Below are 20,971 nucleotides of genomic sequence, written 5' to 3' on the forward strand. Positions count from 1 at the left end.
TAAGTGGCCACACTAATGGAATCACATTCCATGCAAATAATAAAGATGTATCCAGGCTTCTTAGTTATCTGGTCATATTCTCCATTGCATTCTCTTAACCTCCAAATTTTAAGACAGTGTTTCTGCCTCATATAGCCAAGCTTCCCCCGTATCCACTGCCATGGGAAACTCATTCTAGGAATAGATTTCAAATGGATACCCACCTTCTCTCTTTATAGTATTATATAGAGAGAGCCTGGGATTGGGGGACTTTAGGCCAGGTAATATCTGCTATACAAATAGCAACTAGAAACATCCCATCTCACATATAGGCCCATTATCCAACTCAGCTTAAATAAACTTCACTGTGCCTTCTGTGACCAACCTCCCTTGGAGCTGCTGGCTCCATTCATCACTGCCACCTTTTCAAAGTGACTGTGATGACAGCTCGTGATCATTAACCTAGCAATGGTGTGCTTTACATTAAAGTGAAGGCACATCAAACAACAGGCCCTTAGCATTCAAAAGGTAACTAAATGATAGAAGAGACATTCTCAAGCTAACAACATACAGATGGTTCTTGGAGGAATGGAAAACAAGGGCTTTTGTGGAAGAAGACATGCTCAATATCTCTGTGATCACCCATTGCTCACGCCACTTGTTAGTATTAAATTGAATGATTTGTTGCTGAATTATGTTATAGACATGTGTTGCCCTGCTGGAATGTGATGATGAATGGATAGAAGGAAAACAATGGATGGTTTGATTTGATGGTTTCCAACGGACAGTGTCTTGTAGTATTTATTATGGCTTGGATCCAGAGAGCCCCATGCATACGCCTAAAGTTCTAATAGGGATCTCATTGATTTAGATTTCTAATTTGAACTCCTCACACTACATCAAATTTTGACCAGAAGGTACAGAGGATTAAAAGTACTCAATGTGCAGAAGCTTATGTCCCAAAATTTCAATTGCCTCCAAGTTCTCAACAGAATATTGTGTGTGTCGGAATTTTAACATTCCTAATTCATTTAGAGGGGATACGGTGGTGCAGTGGGTTAAACCATTGAGCTGCTGGACTGGTGGATCAAAAGGTCGACAGTTCGAATCCTCAGATGGGATGAGCTCCCATACTCTGTCCCAGGTCCTGCCAACCTTGCAGTGTGAAAGCATACAAATGCAAGTAGATAAAAAGGTACCACTTAGGTGGGCAGGTAACAGCATTCTGTGCACCTTGGTGTTTAGTCATGCTGGCCACATGACCACAAAAACTGTCTGTGGAAAAATGCTGGTTCCCTCGGCTAGGAAACGGAGATGAGCACCGGCCCCAAGGGTCAGACATGACTGGAATTTAATGTCATGGGGAAACCTTTACCTTTAATTGATTTAGAAAGCCCATAATGGGTGACTCTATACCGCCCACCATCACTCAGTCTAACTTATTGAAAGGATTATTACAAGGATAAAAAAGGGGGAGGGTGTGCAAGAGAAAGAGAGATAGGCATGCTGTCTTAAGCTCCTTGGATGGGGCTTGTAATAAACAGCTTGAATGCAATATAGAAATAAAGAGCACAAATATTTTGGGCTGGATCCAGATGCAGGTGCATGCAATGGAGCTAGCAAAGGAAAATTCCCTCTTCTTCCCCACTGTGGTTTCTCTCATCCCCTGACAATGCTATACATAGGGTCGGATGACCCCACTAAACAGGTTGAGCTCAGGCCATGGGCAATGAGTTACCCATGCCAGCTAATCTGGATGTCCATCTCCATTCACATTGACACATCCAGCTTGGTTCAATAGCCCTTGTGCAGAAAATGTGCTTACACTATCAATACTATATACAGCAACAGGAAGAGGAGAAGATGGGAACATTCTAGTTAAAATTAATGTCAGTGCTCTGCGGATCTACGATGCTGCTTCCTAAGTTTTATTATAGTGGGGAAAACATGGTCACCACCCGTAAGATGCAACCGGCAGTGGCTGTTAGCAGCAAAGTCAGTGAGCATATCTGCTCCAGGGCTCAGTTCAAATTTTAAGGGAACTATTCATGGGATTGAAACCACATTTTTAAAAGTTCAATCTCATGGATAGGTCTTGAAAGGTTCAGACTAAAATCCAGAGTGGATACATGGATTTTAGGTATCCACTGGGATTGCGACCACCAACCTCCACTGAATGCTACAGCTATGCCCCACCCCCATTTAAAGTTGGGTTAGAGTTGATTGTGAACTTTGAAAACATCCAGACAGCCATCACTTTGAGGGCTGGCTGTACTATTTCAGCTGGCTCTATGGGGCATCATTCATGTGGTCATTTTATGGCAATTCCAGCCTTGTAAATGACCAAGACAACCCTTCTGAAGATAGATTCCTCACCTTCCCCAGTAGTCATATTTGTTCATGGGTGGGAGGAATTCCCAAAATAAAATATCTATACTAGGATCAATTGAAAAGTTACAAAGAAACAAACTAGTTCAAAATGCCGAGGAAGAGATCAAGAAAACTTGAAAGCTCCCTAATTTGGAGACTTTTCAGTTGGTCCTAATAAGCCTAATATGGTCCACTTCAAAATAAAAAAAGCCACAGAAATGTATTTAAATTGCAGCAAAGTGGTAGATTGTCCAATCCTTTCTCAGGCTTAAGCAGACTTAACCCTGCTGACTCACACCAGCCAGGGTAAGAGGTGTGTCAGAGGCAGACTTAATTTGTTTTGTCCTAGGCAGATCTTTGATTTTCTTAAACCTCCTTTACTGTGCAATGATTCCATTAGTCCTAGCGGAGGACTGGATTAGTTGTACCAACTTTAGGCTGATGTACAGGGTACCTCTCTAGTGAATGAAGATACTTTGGGTTCTGTGGATTCAAGGGAATAACTATCGTGCCCCAGTCCAGAATTTCCCAACCACATTTCAGGTCCTACTACTGGTAGAAATATCATCATCAATACAATTATGGCTACAGAGAATTCTGCAGATATAATTGGGTTCTCTAGGGTGGACATACCCACACTAATGAAGAGGCACTTGGCCCCATCCAATCTGGGAAAACTCACAATTCAAAGTCAGTATGGCATTATTATATAGTATCTCCTTTTCCTGAGAATTTGTCCATGAAATTAAGAACTGTGTCATTTCTTACAGTTTGGTGGTATTTGTTTTCTGAAACATTAGCTGCATGTATGCAGAAGGCCATTTTTTAAATTTGAAGAAAAGGAAGAAGATAAGCAATAATGACTGCACACTTACAAAAATTAATGTCAGCCTTAGGTTAAATTTGGTTTGCCTAATTTAATAATCTATTATTCCCATTTGTATTGGTTGGATCTGAGCAAAGTGGTTGTCATCTACTTTGATTTACTTATGAGATTTGTCATTGACTCTCACATTATTCCCTTATTTTCTATATCAAAGTGCTAATTTCTAAATAAGTAAACTTAAGCACCTTAATTAACTTTACAAGTGTTTTAAAGCAAAATAGACAGAATAGGCACATCGATTTGGAAGCAAGTTGCATTAAATCCATTGGGACTTTATTATTACCATTCTTATTTGCATTTCTATACTACCTATAGGCAAAGCTCTCTGGGTGGTTCACAACTGGATATAAAAACAGCAAAATGCAGTACATAAAACAATGTTTAAAACATTTTAAAATTAAGATGAGGGAGATCTTTAAAGGCCTCATTTCCAGGTAAATGTATACAGGACAGCAGCCTTAAGGACTTACCACCCATGAACTAATGAAGCGGCATGCATTACTGCAGGTACAATGTGAACGGATTCAGACTGACTGCATTCCCACTTTCAGCATTCTTGTACAATACCTGTCTCCCTATTTGCCTCCCGCAATGGTGAGGGTCTGTTCTCAGCAGGGAAGAAACTATAACACAAGCAGTGCCGGTGTTTTTTGTTTGTATTACAGTTCTGTGATATTTAGTTTATTTTCTTCTCTCAGCTTCCATTGGATTAAGTCTTCCTCAGACAATAGAGCCAACTCTGTTTAAAGGTCAACCGTGTTCTCTTTTTTTCCAGGAAACCCCCTTCCTTCCTTTCCATCCCTGGGCGTTTCCAGAGTTAGAACTTCAGGGCTGATTTCAGCTTAGCTGGATTTGGCCATATCCACCCCACTCCTTTCGCCAAACTTTTCTCTTGCAAACAAGGAGGGAACTTAGATTACATTCATAATGGACATCCAGGGAACTATGCCTATCAGAGGCTTAGAGCTGAAAGATCCAAAACATGATCTGAAGTAGACCAAGTTGGTTATTTGATCGATATTTCTCCTGTACCCAGTGGAAGATACAGCTTTAAGTGTGCTTTTGCTGTTACTGAGCTTGTAGGAAACATGACCTATGCCAGAGCTGGTATAATCTCTTAGCCTCTCTAAGCAGTACTTAGTATAGCTTATGCTGCATTTGTGTGGATTTTTGTTCTTCATTCCTGCCTGTAAGTACCAGGTTGAGAGATGCATTTGTTTCCAGGGCTTTCCTCACAGATGCTTAGATATGTGTCTTGCGCATTGGCCCTTGTTCTAGAGTTCATCTAGCAAATGTGTAGAATTGTACATGATCTAATAAAAGGAAAGAAGAAGAAAGTCTCTTGTCGGATAAGAAAGCTTGCAGGAGGAGATGGCGATGACAGGCAGGCTTTGCTCACTGGAAAGTCACATTAGCCACCATCATGCAGGGTTTCTGTTCCTGCCAATTCTGAAGCATAGTTAATTGCGGAAGGATTGGCAGGCCTCTTTACACTGGCTACATATACAATTGAGCAGCGAAGATGACATGGGTCTGACATGATACAGAAGCTGCAAATTAGCACTGACACAGCAAGAAGCATTAAATTTTACATGTAGCATAAAACTGACATTAAATGGCTTGGTGCATTGTTTTGGTTTAGGTTTATCTTTAAGGCTATCCATACACAAAATGAAAGAGAGAAATGATTTTTGCACTAAAGCAACCTTCCCCAACCTAGTCCCTTCCAGAGGTGTTCCAAGCATGGCAGATGCTTGGAACTGTAATTCAACATATTGAAAGGGTACCAAATTAGTGTTAGGACTTGTGTTTGTGTTAGGACCTCAAGTTCCATTTTGCACATAGTGAACTTTAAAAATACTTTCATGTCGTTAACAAAACTGCTTTATGAACTAAATCTGGGATTTCGGCAGCTACTACACAGCCCTACTTAAATATTCAGTGAGGAATATCCAGGTGAATTATGGCCATTGCTAGAACCTTTTGAAATGGAGAAGAGCCACCATCAGTTATTCACTTGCATGATAATTACGGAACATGAAGCCTAGACTCAGAGTATTCTTTATTTATCGGTTCTCCTAACAGTCCTGATGAACCTGCAGAATAAAACTGATGCTGTGACAAGGGATATGAGGGGCTACCACACCCTTCTCTAATGTGGGGCCTTCTAGGTATTATGGACAACTCCCATCATCCCTGACTAGTGGCCATGCTGACTTGTGGCTGGTGCTATTTGAAGACCAAAAATCCTGTAGGGACACAACATCAGATAAGGCTGAGATACCTGTCTTTGCAGAACAACTGCATAGATCCCTATGGGAGTCAACCTCCAAACCCATGAGAAAAGCAAGAAACAGAACAAAACAAAACACCCCCTGGTGACATTTCCTTCCTGCAATACCTTGAACACACATAGTTTTTTTTAAAGTAAATTTTATTATTATTTTCTACAAAGTAAAAAAGAAACTAAAAAAAAATCATCAGAGACATCAGACCTGCTGGGTCAGCCCCCTGTTTGTTTGTTTGTTTGTTTGTTTGTTTGTTTATTTTTATAGCAATCCATAGACATATTCAAATCTACGCATAGTCCTATTTCTCTAGCCAATAATAAAAAGAATTCCAAGTTTGATAGAAGTATGTATCCTCTTTCTCCTTCAGAGACAAAGTCAGCCTGTCCATTTCAGCACAGTCCAGAATCTTTTTTTAGAATCGGTTCATCAGTGGGTGGTTCTTCACTCCTCCAATGTTGGGCGAACACACATAGATTTTTAATGGAATTATCTGTTGATATAACTGCTGGCAAAGGACAAATTTCATACTATTAAAGTCTGCATACACTGCCTACTACGCACGGAATCTATCAAATGCACCTTCCTTTTTCCACAACAGTTAAACAGGGTAAAATACTAAAGTGAATCCAGCTCTGAGCATCTCTCACCTTTCTACCCCCACTCCCAGCTAAAAGAAGCACACTGGCTTCATTGTTACTGCACCACTTCTAGAAACTCTACCATGGCCAATACTTGGCAGAACACCATGGCACTGCTTTTCACATCTGATCAAGTGAGCACCCAAGAGAATGAAAGGATTAAAAAAAGAGAAAAGAATGAAACCTCCCCTGAACAAGCAGGTGACCTAAGCCCATTACACTCCCTTATATGTCAGTTTACAAGCAAAACATAACATATAAATGCAGCTATTGTTAACCCAAAGCAGTCATAGTGGCTCCCACATTAGGTTAAGGTGGAGGAGAGGAAAATTGTGCAACAGATTAGCTGAGCTGTAGTATATGGATGTTTGCTCATCAGTTTGATTTGATGAAAAAAAAAAACCAGTGGCTTAGGTGAGCAAAACCCTTTTAAGTGGGGCTACTCTATTTATGGCTTGCTCATAATTGCCAGAGATACATCAAACTGAGAACAACGCAAGTATGATCAATCTAACTAAAGGCTTCCTTAATGTCTTCTACAGTTCCAGTACTTCAAGCTACACAAATATTCTAGTCCAATTTTTCCAAAGCCAGTACCTTCTAGAGGGGTAGGACTACAGCTGCCATTCTAAGGTGATGAGAATTCTTTCCAAGAAACAGGGAGAAGGGCTCCAATTATATCCCAAAGTAGCAGTCACTTGAAACAGAGGAAGCATTTGTACATTTTGGAAGATGTACGTGGATCAAGTCAGTAGGTTCCCGAGGATGGAATTTTTTTTCTGAAATGTGTCAGGCTTAAAAAGCTTATTTTTATTTATGTACTTCAGAACAGTCTCATCTGTTTTTGGAGAGGAGAGTTGTGTCCCATACTTCTGTTCGTGCAATGCTGTGTTTATACATGAGGGGCTCCTGAAACATAATGAATAAATAAATATCTGAGAGAAAGTCATGCCACCAAGGTTTTAGCTAAGATCTTTCTGTCATCCCACCTGCATGTGTATGCACACATACACACGCACTCTTTGAGTTTGGACAGGAATTGCCATCCTTTGTTCATACACACATATGCATATCTATAGAGGACCTAGATTCTGACAAATTGTTGTACTCCAGTGCGTTTGTGCTAGCCTTCCCTTTTGACCTGATATGTGGTGCCTACATTTTTAATGCACTGCACAGCTCTGTCAAGGCTTTTCGGGACTCTGTTGTCTTTAATGAAAGGCTTCCTGCTTGGAGCTTCTACCCTTTCATTTCTCCCTGTTTAGCACAGCAACAGAGTTACTGATAAATAGCTGTAATGAATTGCGCCTTTTTTCTGTTGTTTACTGAAAGGTAAATTTATGAACTATTCAAATGCTCATGTTAATCATCTTTTTTATTTTAATAATAATAAATAATAATAATTTTTATATAATACGGCTGCAGGATACTTTTGCATTTGTATAGTTAGTTGCTTCATTTCAGGCATATTTATTTGGAGCCTAAAAATGGACTAGCTTTAAGGGATCTGGGAAGATACATGTGTATTACAACAAGCTGTTTCTTTGTGTCAGTAGGTTCTCCAGACATACAGACAAAATGATGTGTATCCAAGATGTGTATTCCCCGTCTGTAGGTCAGATACATTTGCGGGTGTGCCATGTCTACCTGCAGGATGCACTGGTAGCTTCCAGTACAAGTTGCAGAAGAAAAGAGTGCTTTGGGGCTCTTCATTAACTTTTATTGGAATATGTTAACGCAGCCTCTATTTACCAGCTTAGCCATATGCGTATCTAAGAAATAGAACAAGATCCGAGTCTGAGTGAGCATGGAATTCTGCATTCCTTTTCTCACCCTCTACATCCACCTTGGACATTGCCTTGGTGGAATTATCCTAACATTATACATCACTGGGCAATAACTGTATTAGAACCTACCAACACTCCACAAAAATGTACAATTTTCAAACTCTCCCACCTTGTAGGGATTTGTTTTGAAATGCTTATTGTATCCTATGGCAATTTTGCATGCAAGGAATATTGAGAATTCCCCATATAACATCCACATTTTCTATGCGTATGGAACAGAGAATACAAGGTATTGTTTAAATAATTTTTAAAGAGTGATGATCCATATTCTAACCTTGTAGAGTGCTGGGAGAAAAACCCCATTTAATGTTCAAATTGAAAGCCAGGAATCAATCACAGAAACCAAGTATAGTTACCATCATCTGAGGAAATGATGAGCCATTTGCCAGGGAACAGCTGTTTGTGTGCTCAGGCAAAACTATTCTATTCTACATGGCATGGGGCAGGGAAGTAACCACACTGTTGTTAAACTGGCACCAATTAAAAACATTTTATTGAATGTCCCAAGCTTTTTCACAGAGCACATTAATTGTGTGTAAGGAAGGAAATATAAATTCTCTTAGAGCACTCTGCAGATGGCAGATCCTTTTGTTGAAAATATTTCCTAACCTTTCACTTCAAATCTGAAATGTCCAAGATAGTTTACATTATAAAATATTATATAAAGTGTATAAACAAAATCCACAACACAAAACTTACAGCACTGTAGTAAAAACAGTAAATAAAAAGCCAAAGGGCTAATAGACAGAAGAGCTTAGCAAGAAAAAACATCTTTAAAGTCTGTCACAGTACAGTACTCTCTTTTTATGCAGAATCATTACAGCACAAACTTGTACCCACTGTAAAATTAGCTGATCTACAAACCTTACCAGCCTCGGAAAAATGGTTTTCTATACTTGTCCATATTGTATGAGCAGAGTACATGTTACTAGAACTTAAACACAGTTTGTATAATTATCTTGCATGTAATTAACCTATTCTGTAAATCAATGTTGAATGCAAATTAATGTTAATAAAGGAAAGTTTAAAAACATTAGGGCACTGCATTCCTAAATATTCTTACTAGGAAGTAAATTTCATTACTTCTATGTAAAAATGCTTGTACTGTAGGACCTGGAAAAGCTTTGATGTCATTCTTTATTACATGAGCAGGATAGACATGGGGAAGTTTTCATCAGCCTCCTATTAGAATAAGCCTACTCACAGGTAGGTATAACTTTAAAACAGCATAATTTTAAATATAAGGAATATAAGGAAACATACAAACATGGCACTATGCTATGTTTTATCAGTGTTGTACCCAGAGAGCAAAATGATCTCTTCCCTAATACCTTTTAAATGAAAATGTACTTCCCAGAAAGGTACACCTGGCGCCAAGTTTATACTCTTTTCAGCGCCTGGCCAAAACCTTTTTATTTAAACAGTATTTTAAAATTTAACAACTTTTAACCTTGAGTCACTCTGTTTGCTTTGTGATTTATTGTTTTATTCTGTTTCTATTATTTATTAGAAATTGTTGTTTTAATTGTTCTTTTAAATATTGTAAGCCTCCCTGAGATTTTGTATAATAGGATGGCTAAGCTTTTAATTAATTAATTAAAACATATTCCTTTAGACCTATGGTCTAATTGATGTGTAACTTACAGCTATTAAGTATCAGTGTGGTGCATGGTTCAGAGTGTGGGCCTAGGTGATCTGGGTTCTAGTCCCTGCTCAGCCATGGATCCAGCTGGTTGACTTTGGACAAGTTGCAGACTCTCAGCCCAACCTACCTCACAGAGTTGTTGTTGTAGAGATAAGACTGAGAACAGCATGAAAAGAATGATGAAAGCTGCTTTGAGTTCATTGGAAAAAAGTGAGATATAAATTTAATAAGTAACCTATAAAATTAGAAAAGAAAATTTAACAAAATAGTTCCAAGACAGAAGCAAAATTACCAAAATATATTATTTGTATATATTTGTATATAGTGGGACATCTATATCCCACTTTTCTCTAAGAAGCCCAATGTTGCATATATGACCTTCTTCCTTGTCATTATATCATTACAACAACCCTATGAGGTAGCTCAGATGGCCAGTTAGTGACTGGCCCAAAGCTATCCAGTGGGGACTTGAACCCACAACTCTCAATCCTAGTGCAACACTCTAACCACTGCACCACACGTATGAAAATAAATGCTAATTGGGACAATATACGCCTGGGTCTTTAAAGCTTTACAGATTAAAATCAGCATTTTAAGTTGAACTTGGAAAGAATTAGCAAGCTAATGCAAATAATTTAACAGTGGAAAAATAGAAAACATAAGAAAATATTGTAATGAGAGCTTTTGTGTGATCCAGATTCACGCACTGGGCCTATTTGCATGATCACAGAGAGAGGAATAAGCCATGGTGGCTCCATTCTCCACTGCTTGTACAATAGCCTATGGGTTCCAAGTTGCTTGTTAACGAGAGCAACAAGGCACCCGGACTGGACCCGCACAATAATATCAATCCTACAACAGCCTAGAGATTCAGAGTGGCTTTTCGTTATGGCAACAAAGCAAGTTAATATGACATGGGCAACTGGGCCGCTGAAAGTAATTCTGCTAATTCCTCCTGCATGCAACCAGCAAGCGCAGGGTAGTTAACAACCACGTTGACTTATGACTCTCCCGCCTCCAGCATGCAAACAGGGTCACTGACTAGAATTAGCTTTCACGGTTTTAGGCAGACATTTTTCTCAGCCCTCCTCAGAAATGCAAGGGTCTGAAGCTGAGACTTTCTGCATGCAAAGCAAATAGTTCACCACTGTGCTAAGATCTGAGTGCCAGATGTAAGGCTTAAACCAATATATTAAAAAGCTACCCAATTGTCTGGAATAAGGAAGAAGGGGTATCTCTGTGGGCTACAGTGCATAGAAAAAGCAAATACAAACATTTGTGAAACTTTTCTAACTAATGTCAGTGTTATTCCACTGTGTCATTTGGGAATGACAAATATAAATTTTGCTGCACACAAAAAACAAATCTTAGTCACTGAATAATAAAAAATGCAGTGGTATTAAAGGCAAATCTACTTGCCTAGATCACTGCTTCAGCTCAATCGGCATGTGAAAGCGAACACAAGACAGTGTGACTATTAATATCACTATTGCTTGTACCAAAGAACAGTATTTTAATGAACATACAAAGTGACTTATCATTCTCATAAACCTTGACTGAATACACAGAGATAATGCCTGTTTAAACTGTCATCTTCATGATAACACCTACAGAGCCAACTGGGGCTTTAGCAATGACATGTGCAGGAGAGGCCTCTCTGAAAAGTGCCAGCCCTGTTGTATGTAATGTGTATCATATAAATAGTTCAAAGCTTCTGTGGCAGGTTTGTGTGCATGACGGTTGTCAAGTGTGGCACCAGCCTGAAAAGCCATTTTCTTTACACCAAGTCTAAACTTGGTGTAAAGTTTACCAAAACTTTGGTAAAAAGGTGAATACCCTGAAAGGACAGGTGCTTTGAGCCAGAATGACCTTCAGCACTTAGATCTGCAAGTACAGTTAGCTTGACAGGGAAGGCCCCTTGTTTAAACCATCATCACATTGCTAACACACTAATGACAACCCAACCCTACCCTGGAATTAGTGTATGGCACAATATTTCAGTTTGCTTTATTAAAATAATGAAATAACTCTGGAATGAAGAGCCTTGCAATTTTCAGTTTTATTTAAAAGATTTAACAGCTCCTCCTATCAAATCCAAAGTTAGTAACTGGCCCTTTGTTTTTAAAAAGCCGTTCAGACTCTTACCCGTTTGGCACAGCACGGAGAGATTTACCAGATCCAGTGACCACAGCGACACCCAATGGGGCTGGAAGGCATAGTTCTATTCAAAGATTACCAAGAAAAAAAAATGTAAGAATCCAATCCCTTTTTGGATGGAAAATTTCTAAAATACATCGAGGAATAACTGCATATTGGTAAGAACATGGAGACTACCAATTCCTCTCCCCCACTTTCAGTACTCATGTGTCCCCTCTTTTGGACGGCGGTCCTCTATTTGATTTTGAAAGCATTTTTATGCTGAAATTGTTCTTTTTAGCTAGTGACTTCCTACTGATAGTTTGTTTCGCAAGTTTTGTTTTTATTGCTTTGAATAAGCCATCTGGGGGAATGTGTCCTTTTTCTGAAGGGATGCCAGAGGACCATCCTTCATTTGAAGGTACTTTGTTTCAAAGACTGTACTGTCCAGTTCTAGTTTATAAAATGCAATGAGAACAGTTGCCTGTACTGACTGGTATCTGGAAAACAGACTGAATAGGAAGGATCACAAGTCACCTGGTCACAGTCCCCTACGATATGGTATTCTGTATTCTATTTCTATTCCAAGATTAATTACTTCAAATTTTGCATATATATGTTAACGTACATAAATGTTATCCAAACCTGTGTCCTCTGTTTCAGTGATGCAATCCCTCTTCTTTAAAAATTCATAAGTGACTGTTCAGTCTCCACAGTCAGTTATTCACTATCTTTGATGGGAGAGTGATACGTCAAGTATTTTGCTGCAAAAACTTTGTGGCATACCCTGTGAAAAATGTAGCACTGTAGTTTGTGGGCTGAATGTGCTGACATGTGGCAAACCACCACTGACAATCCCTTTGTGCATTGTCTAACAAAAAGGGCTGCATTATTGCATTATTATTGATATAAATTTCACTGTTTACATCCTGGAGAAATGAAAAATCATCATATCATTGGGCTGAAGTGCCATAGCATGTCCTGGGTAAATTCAGTCTTTGTAATCGTTATATATCCATGCATAGTAATTTAGCAGCACTCCTTGTGTAGGCAGGTAGGATATCAATGAAAGTTTCATATTTATCCTATTTCATATTTCTCCTTATATTTAGAGAATCGGAACATGTTATTAGACCAAAGATGTAAAGAAACCCTCTGGGCAATTCCAAACAGCTGTTTCATTGATATTTTAGCATCAGTGAAAACCAACCAACCAGAGCTAACTTCATAAAACCTATGCTTTTATAGTTTTAGAGGCAGGGAGGGGGTTAATACAAAATTGAAGATAATGGAATTAGCAGAAATCTTATTCTACAACAAGTTAAACAGGAAAAGTGAAAATTCTAGAGGAAGTGTTTAGTAGCTGAATCAGCAAAATGGGAAACAGAGGTAAGTGTGATGTTGCACATGTTTTGAAGAACTGTAAGATCCTCACTATATTTTTAAAAAAGGCAAAGAGAAGACTCAAGTTAAAGGCCTCTAATGGTGGGACCAGAGCTTGATGAGTAAGTTTTCCCCTTTCTTTTAAGAAGCGTTGCTGCAAAGGCAAGTGTTTTTTCTTGCTAGAACAGCTGAATCCCAGCTCCAGGATTGCTAAGAAATCGAGGTGCTCATAGCAGAAGTCAATTCTTTCTTCAGAGAGAACATGTGATAGAACCTACCCGCACCTAAACATTTGCAGAATTTCTTTCAAGAGCAACAAGTGATAGATTACATACTTTGCATTCAGAAGATTCCAGGTTAAGTCCCCAACACCTTCATAGGGCTGGAAAATGCCCTAGGATTCATTGCCAGTCAGTTTTGAATTATACCAGGCTAGATGGACCAGTGATCTGCCTCAGTATAGGGCAGTTTCCTATATTCATAAGCATCTGGACATGGAACATTAGGAGCTGAATTGTTTTTAATATCAGGCCATTCATAATGGAGTGAAAAGCTTCATTCTCATTGCCATTTTTCAGGTTCATAAGAATTCGTGCTAACATAGTCACATCAGAAAGTTACTTTATGCACAGAATTTTTCACTTCTATACCACTTGAAGAAACAACAAGGCTCATCCCATCTTGAATTGTTCTTGAAACTCTCCCAGGTTTCAAAAGCAGTTTTTCCATATGTTATGAGGAACTGGTTTGGAGAAACACGAAGGCTAAAGTCTTGCTGGTTATTGCGAAGCTACTCATGTAATTCTTGCAATCACAGAATTATTTCTGAAGTGTTCACTGAAATTGTGTTTTGGCTTATTTCCATATTAAACCTTTAGTGTGAAATTACCATACTATTTACTTACATTTAAGTTGGGTCAGCATGACATCATCTATGTGTAATCATCTCATGTTTTCCCAGTACTACTTCTTTTTCTCTCACTTCAGACAGTCTGAGGGGAACAGAAGAGTAGAACAATCTCCACAACTGTTGATATTGTCACTGCTACCTGCCCATATTTTTAATGGAGCCTTGTTTCTTGGACTATGATATATAAAGCAGGTGAACATTTCACAAATTGGGACACAACTGCTATAATCTTTGCAGGAGATACTGCAAATAAAGTGTCCCATTAATTTTCACTCTACTTCCTGTTAATCCCAAATCAAGTAGTACCTCTTCAGTTTGCCCTACAGATGTTATGTCATATGGATTCAAAGCCCAACTCAGTCACGGAATTCAGTGAATGATCTTGGTCAAGATCTGTTTTAGCTTAACCTAACCTTAGTCAAACCTGTCTCAAAGGGTTGTTGCAAGGATTGAGTGGAATAGAAATAATAATGATAATTAATAATGACAGTAACAGTAATGTATGCCTCAAAATGTTTTTGTCTCCCACAGACAGTGGTGGATTTGGGCATAATCCTTTGCACATGTAAACAGAAAAATGTCCTACAATTCCCAGAATTACCCAGACACCATATTAACCACCTTAAATGAATGTACAATGGTGTTATGGAGCAATCAAACTGTATTAAGTATTATTGACTTTATAAGGAAATGTGGAATGTATCAATTCACTTGCTCATACATACTTCAACCAGGATATCACAAACCTATCTCTCAACAAATACATCTTCAATACCACACATCAGACTAAACACACCTGCTATTTTTCCAAATCAGATTAAAATGGCATCTGACAATGGGTTTTTGCCTCAATAAATGTGCTATTTATGTAGCACCACAGGATTGTTTCCAGTACAGCAGACTAACAGTATCAGCCTTCTTTAACTAGAACAAAATGAGTAACCATTTCCTAAACACAGCAGTGACAGCCCATATATTAATGGCATATATTGGCTGTCCTCAAAGCTTAGGAGACTGACACTATCTTACATTCCCTGAACACTGATAGAATTCACTGCTAATGCAAAGAGAAGCTAGCAGTTCCTGAATCAACTGAAATGAGCAGAAATACTCATTTTTGGAAGAGAAGAAAGTTCTGCTGATCTGTCCCCACCCAGAAAACAAGTGGTTATGCTTTTTTCTAGTTTTGGTTTTGAAAGTGCTAATTCCTTCCTGCCTCACTAGCAGCAAGTCCAACAAAACTAGCAGAGGTGCAGCAAGCCTCTGTAATCAAAGCACCTATGTTTACAGTAAAAAGGAATAACAACCACACAAGTAAGTTAAATTGAATCAGAGTTATGTCCACTGGAACTTTTGTTTTTAAATGTCAGCAAAATTACAGTTGTATCAATATCATCCATAATGTTATGAAATTTGTTACATTTACTTTGCAGTTGTATTTTTATATCTGGGAAGTGTTAATCAGAATTGTTGTAGAATAAAATAATGTATAGTAGAAGTGTACCAAAAACTAGTGATTAAAATCAGGTGCAAGGATTACTGCATTGATTTACCAGGGCTTGTGGCAACATGGCAGGTATTTGGTAGCCCAAATATTTCTCTTATGTCAGGAACAGGCAGAAACTAATTCTCCAGATTCTGTGGACTTCCATTCCCAGCATTCTCTTACTATTGACCATGCTGGCAGAGGCTTTTGAGTTGAAGTTCAAAATAATTGAAGACATACCTTCCACTCACCTGTAACTATGTTCAGTGTGTATCTGAGATCTCTCTCACATTCAGCTAGCACTACCATAGCCACTTGTTTTTTCATACCTCATGTTCTGTTCCAGAAAATCTCTGTCCATGACAAAAACATATTTATGCCAATGCTATAAAAAATAGGGAGCTTGCCCTAGGACTCCAGTTTTGTTGCAACAGCTGAAGTTAATGGTATGTGATCATTCTTAATTTCTAGCTGCTGATGGTTAAAGAGCTTCATCAAGGCATTAAGACTATATTCCTATCCCCTTATCAGATGGTAAGGCCCAATGGACACAGGAATTACTTTCAAGTAAATATGGTCAAGATTGTACTGAATTTCTCTTGTAACTGCTTAGAGATAATCTATGAATAGTGTTTCCAAGTACTGACCACTTTCATACAGCTTTTCCAAAGATAATAAAATGTTAGCAGATGTATGAGAGAATATCCCTTGATGTATGAGAATACCTATTACAATGTTTAATTTATTTATAAGAAACAGCAGGAACATACACCACTGCTTACAAGCTTAATATCCGCCAGCCTATGTATTAGGATAGCCAAAGGTGATTTGGAAGTAAGGGTATGTCATGTTTCCTTCTCAAATGTTACTGTTCTGTAGAGGTAACATAGAGGTAGCTTGAACACAGTGATGTTAACCATTTAGTAAGAGCCAATGTCTCTCCAAAATCATAGTCCAGGTGGTGGGGTGTTCACATAAAAGAAACAGCAGCAGGCTGGCAGAAGAAAAGTTGGTGAACAAGTTAAGAAAGGTTTGTGACTTAGCAGCCAAGGAACCTAATAGACTGTAAGATACCATGTGGAATTTCCTACCTTAAGCACTTAACTAAAAAGAATTGCACAATCATTCATAAATTCCAGACACTGGAAGTAATGAGATGTCTTCCAGTATTAACACTGAGCTACAACTCTTTGCTAAAGTAACAGGAATTGTTGTTGGTTATGAAAGTTTGACTACAGCCATTGTGCTCATCCTCAGCATATGACTACCTTTGTCATATTATCCATTGGCCAGTTTTATCTCTCGTGCAGCATGGCTCATATTAAGCAAAGCTGTACCTTTAATCAAAAGTAAGTAGCCCACATCTTGAGCTAAGGCAAGTAATTTGATTAACATGTAACACTGCCAAATAAAAGGTAGCACCATCTTATTAGTGCTTGTAGAAATCCAAAAGGGTTTGATAAACTAAATTGGATAGTAAGCCAGTTTAAATCAAGGTGTGGGCATGCAGCAACTGAATATTATGTTACAATAACATATTTATTGTAAACTATGTAGAACCCTGAATAAGAGTTTGACAAACTTTTGTCATGGGTTTATAGTATTAAAGAAAGAAGCATATCAAAGGGCTGGAAACAAAATATCTTTGATAACAGGATATACTGCGCCAAACAATGTCTTTTGTCAACCTGGATTTATTGCAAAAGACTTGCCGAAGTTCCTTAAGTACATGCTAGACAAGTGGAGATACAGTAGTTATTTCTTGGTGGGCTGCCTCAATAGCTTTGCAAATGCAGAAACTGTGTTCAAAAACCCAGAATATCTGAGCAGTCCTTGTTTCAGTGGATGAATTCAATGCACATGGGCAAAGCTTCCTACATAAGGAATGTGGATCTCTACCATTCGCATGAATAAGAAAGCCCTTGAAGGAAATGCAACCATTACAGAGTGCTGGATGGGGGCAGTAATACAAACTATAATTGCTATATAGAGAGACATACGTTAGTTGATTCTAGAAAGTATTTTATCTTAATAGGCAAAAAGTCTATTAAAATTTCATAATCACATTCAACAATAAGGCATATTAAGGTTGCATTAACAAGGCACACTTTGTTAAAGATTTATTAGATTCCTGCTTTTGTCAGAGTAAGTACTAATTTAGTTTTTGCAACAATTAAAATGGGTGCATTATTTACTAGCTTAGTTTTTCACATGCTTTTATTTATGAGATGTTCTAAATTAGCTAGTGCAATTACTTTTACAGCATGAACAAGATCAATATAACCATACATATTTTTTTGTTTGCAAGTTAAATTCATCCACTCTACATGCAACATTACAACCAAGCAGCCAGCCGAGGAATGAGGCAATCTAGAGATACAGAATAATGAGGAAGAAATTTTTCCTTGTCACCTGATGAAAATCATCCACAAGCTCACCCTTATACTTGTCCCAGGAAGATGCACATATATGGCAGCCATGTGGTTCCTTTTTGAAAACCTTTTTGATGAGGGCTTATTCCTGCACTATGATTCCAATATAGTTTCCCTGTCTTTATAGATCACACATTTCTTGCTGTTGAGAGTTGAGCATAGCACTTAATATTTAAACACACTTTTGGTATTTTATTGGCAAGGCTTTTTACATTCAGGGGGTCACAACCTCAGCTTTGAAAGAAAAAACTTAAAGTAAATTCAAATATTTGTGTATAATATTCACTTCTAATGTGAATTCCTGGTCTAAATAGTAACAAAGTTTTTCTTTTGAAATGCATTAATTTTAATCATTTTGTTGAAAATAGTTAATTGCACAAACATTTTTACTCTAGCATTTTAAAAAAGGAAAATAGACATTTTCCAGTTTTATTACTGTGTCCATATCAATCCCATGTCCAATAGTGTTTTAAAAGCTTTTCCAAATAATATCCTGTTAGCTTCTTTGAAGTTTGTATCAGCTGCAAGGAATATAATATGCTTTTTCCATTTCAGCACCACATGTACCACTGCTATTCAAAGAGATCAATGACCTAACAATTAGGAGTGCACATAGGCCCTTCCTACTCTCTGAGAGAGGAGGAACAGAGCAGCAAAACCTAGTCACAGCTCAGTGGCATTATTGCCCCAGCAATTCTCAGTGCAGAGCTTTATACAGCTCACTCACTATACAGTTCACTAATTTAGCACCACCTGTAGCACAAGAGTAGCAGATTCACATTGGTGGCACCGGCCTTCAACTGGGTGTCTTAAAGTGCATGTGTGAGAGAAACAGGTTTCCTGCAATTGCATTTTTTAATGTACATCAATAAAAAGAAGTATGCAGTTTTCCAAATGTTGCATTACACAACTGCTTTTTTTAGCCATTGGCTGTGAAGTAGTGCCAGCTACTCTGACCAATTTCCTGCTTTCTTTACAAATGTTTCCCCATTTTATGTTCTTATTTGTTCAGCTGCTGTTTAGCACAGGTATAATACAAAATGATGGAGCTAGGATTTGGAAAAACGTATGAAGAGAGCATGTTGCTAGATCAGACAGCAAGCCACTGGTTCTCAGACACACTGCTTCTCCTGGAACATTTCCCCTAATGGAAGGGTGAGCTTCATGGTTCTCTGGTCAGGACTGCAACTACTTTCTAAGATGTACATATATGATACTGTAAGATAGTTTGACACAGCCATCCATCTCAGGTTTATATTTACACTTTTAATAAAAGTATTAATTAAAAGTCTCAACATCTAACTTCATTTACTATAAAGGTTTAACAAAGTACTTATCAAATAAATTAAGAAAATGTTTAACAAATGTACTGTTTTCCATTGACTAAAGAGAAATTACAAAAAATTGTTCTCACATGTTTTGAGAAGAAAATGACATAATGCAGCATTATTATCTAACAAAAAGGTAATAAAAACAATGAGAGTTCCACTTCTACTAGATTCGAGGTCAATGCAATACCTCACATCAATCATTGGAAACACTGAGTAACTTAGAGTACAATCCTATTCATGTCTGCTCTAGAAGCAAGCTCCATTGCATTCAATGGAATTACTTGGCAGGTTAAGTGTTTATAGGATTGCTGCCTTTGTCCCTTCCTTACAAGACTAGTCATGCTATAAAAATATTTGCAGAAATGAGGGAGAGGGCAGAAGAGACAAAGTGTTTTAATAGCATTATAATTCAATTTTTCCAGCTCCAAGTTATTGAACCATTGATATTTTCCCTTTTCCTATGACATGCAACATTTAGTATATCCTTTATGTTTCTATCTAAGATGCCTTGATTGGATTAGGTCCTTATACAAACATAGCACCCAAAATGTAATTATTCCTGCAAAAATACAGCTCATGTGTTATCTTTGAAAACTGTTGACTGTTACTTATTCTATGAAAATTTTCCTATGCATACACAAGAGATTTTTCAGGAGATTGCCTATAGTAGTTCATGTTCCAAATTGCAACTATACAATTCAGTAGCCAATTTTAAATCATAACATAAACTTCAAATGTTTTGTTTTATCATTTTATTTGATTAGGAAGTAGCTGCTTTTCATTCATGTATTCACATACATATTCATATATATATATGAATACATACATGTATATGAATATGAATTTTAAAGGGCATTTCAAAGCAACTTACAAATGAGTGTGTTTAGGAATCATAATCCTATCCTATATATGTTTAGTCACAACTAAGTCACATAAAGTTCAAATGAATTTATTCCAATGTATGCACAGGTCTGTAACTGTAGTTATCTGTAACTGCTGATACAGATTTCTAGCAACTCTAGAAAACACAATCTTAAACCATTATAGATTGGCAATAACAGAGAACATTGTCCATGTGGGCAATATGCTATTATGCCACTATGTTAAAATACTATTTTTGTACTGGTTTCTGTCTTTAAATAGTGTTCCCAATGCATTACAACATTATTCCAGGAAATTTGCAATGTTTACAAAAACAAAATCTCAAGGCAAATTTATATGGCATGGATTTCATCCACAAAATATAGACTATTCTTGTAAGCAATTCTCTTGATCAACAAAATTTAACAGAAATAAAAATTATCACTAAGAGGAAAGACAATTAATGTATTTCACCTTCATATGTTTATAAGAATTAAATGGAGCTAAATATAAATATGGATGCATCTGTGAGTTATAAATACAAACATTAAGCTTATTTTTGCCATCATTTGTTTAATTTTTCGGGAGTATCCACAGTCTACCACAGAGCATCAAATGCAAACTGCTTTTCAACATACTTTGATGGCATTTTTATTAGTCCTTAAAGCCTTATCTTTGCTGCACAATTTCTCCTGCTAAAGGAATCTGACCAACTTATCAAGCACTTTCTCGCTTATTGTTAATCAAATGTTCCCAATGAAATTTCAGAGATACTG

General features: G+C 37.6%; 1 protein-coding gene across 2 annotated transcripts in view; it reads right to left on the bottom strand.

The window, feature by feature from the left end:
- Window positions 1-5,882: 5,882 nt before the first annotated feature.
- The window catches only part of MIB1 (MIB E3 ubiquitin protein ligase 1), a 75,074-nt gene continuing 59,985 nt past the window's right edge, over window positions 5,883-20,971 (bottom strand). Inside the window, exons 22-25 of one of the 2 annotated variants that reach the window (XR_006414044.1) lie at window positions 14,081-14,167; window positions 11,802-11,877; window positions 6,762-7,073; window positions 5,883-6,028 (exon numbers count right to left, since the gene is read on the bottom strand). The gene's annotated coding sequence lies outside the window, so the exon portion shown is untranslated. Of the gene's footprint in view, window positions 6,032-6,761; window positions 7,074-11,801; window positions 11,878-14,080; window positions 14,168-20,971 lie in introns of both variants that reach the window. The other variant, XR_006414043.1, reaches the window with a different exon arrangement.

The sequence above is a fragment of the Varanus komodoensis genome, unplaced genomic scaffold, assembly GCF_004798865.1.
Source record: "Varanus komodoensis strain SLA01 unplaced genomic scaffold, ASM479886v1 scaffold14_1, whole genome shotgun sequence".
NCBI classification, from domain to species: domain Eukaryota; kingdom Metazoa; phylum Chordata; class Lepidosauria; order Squamata; family Varanidae; genus Varanus; species Varanus komodoensis.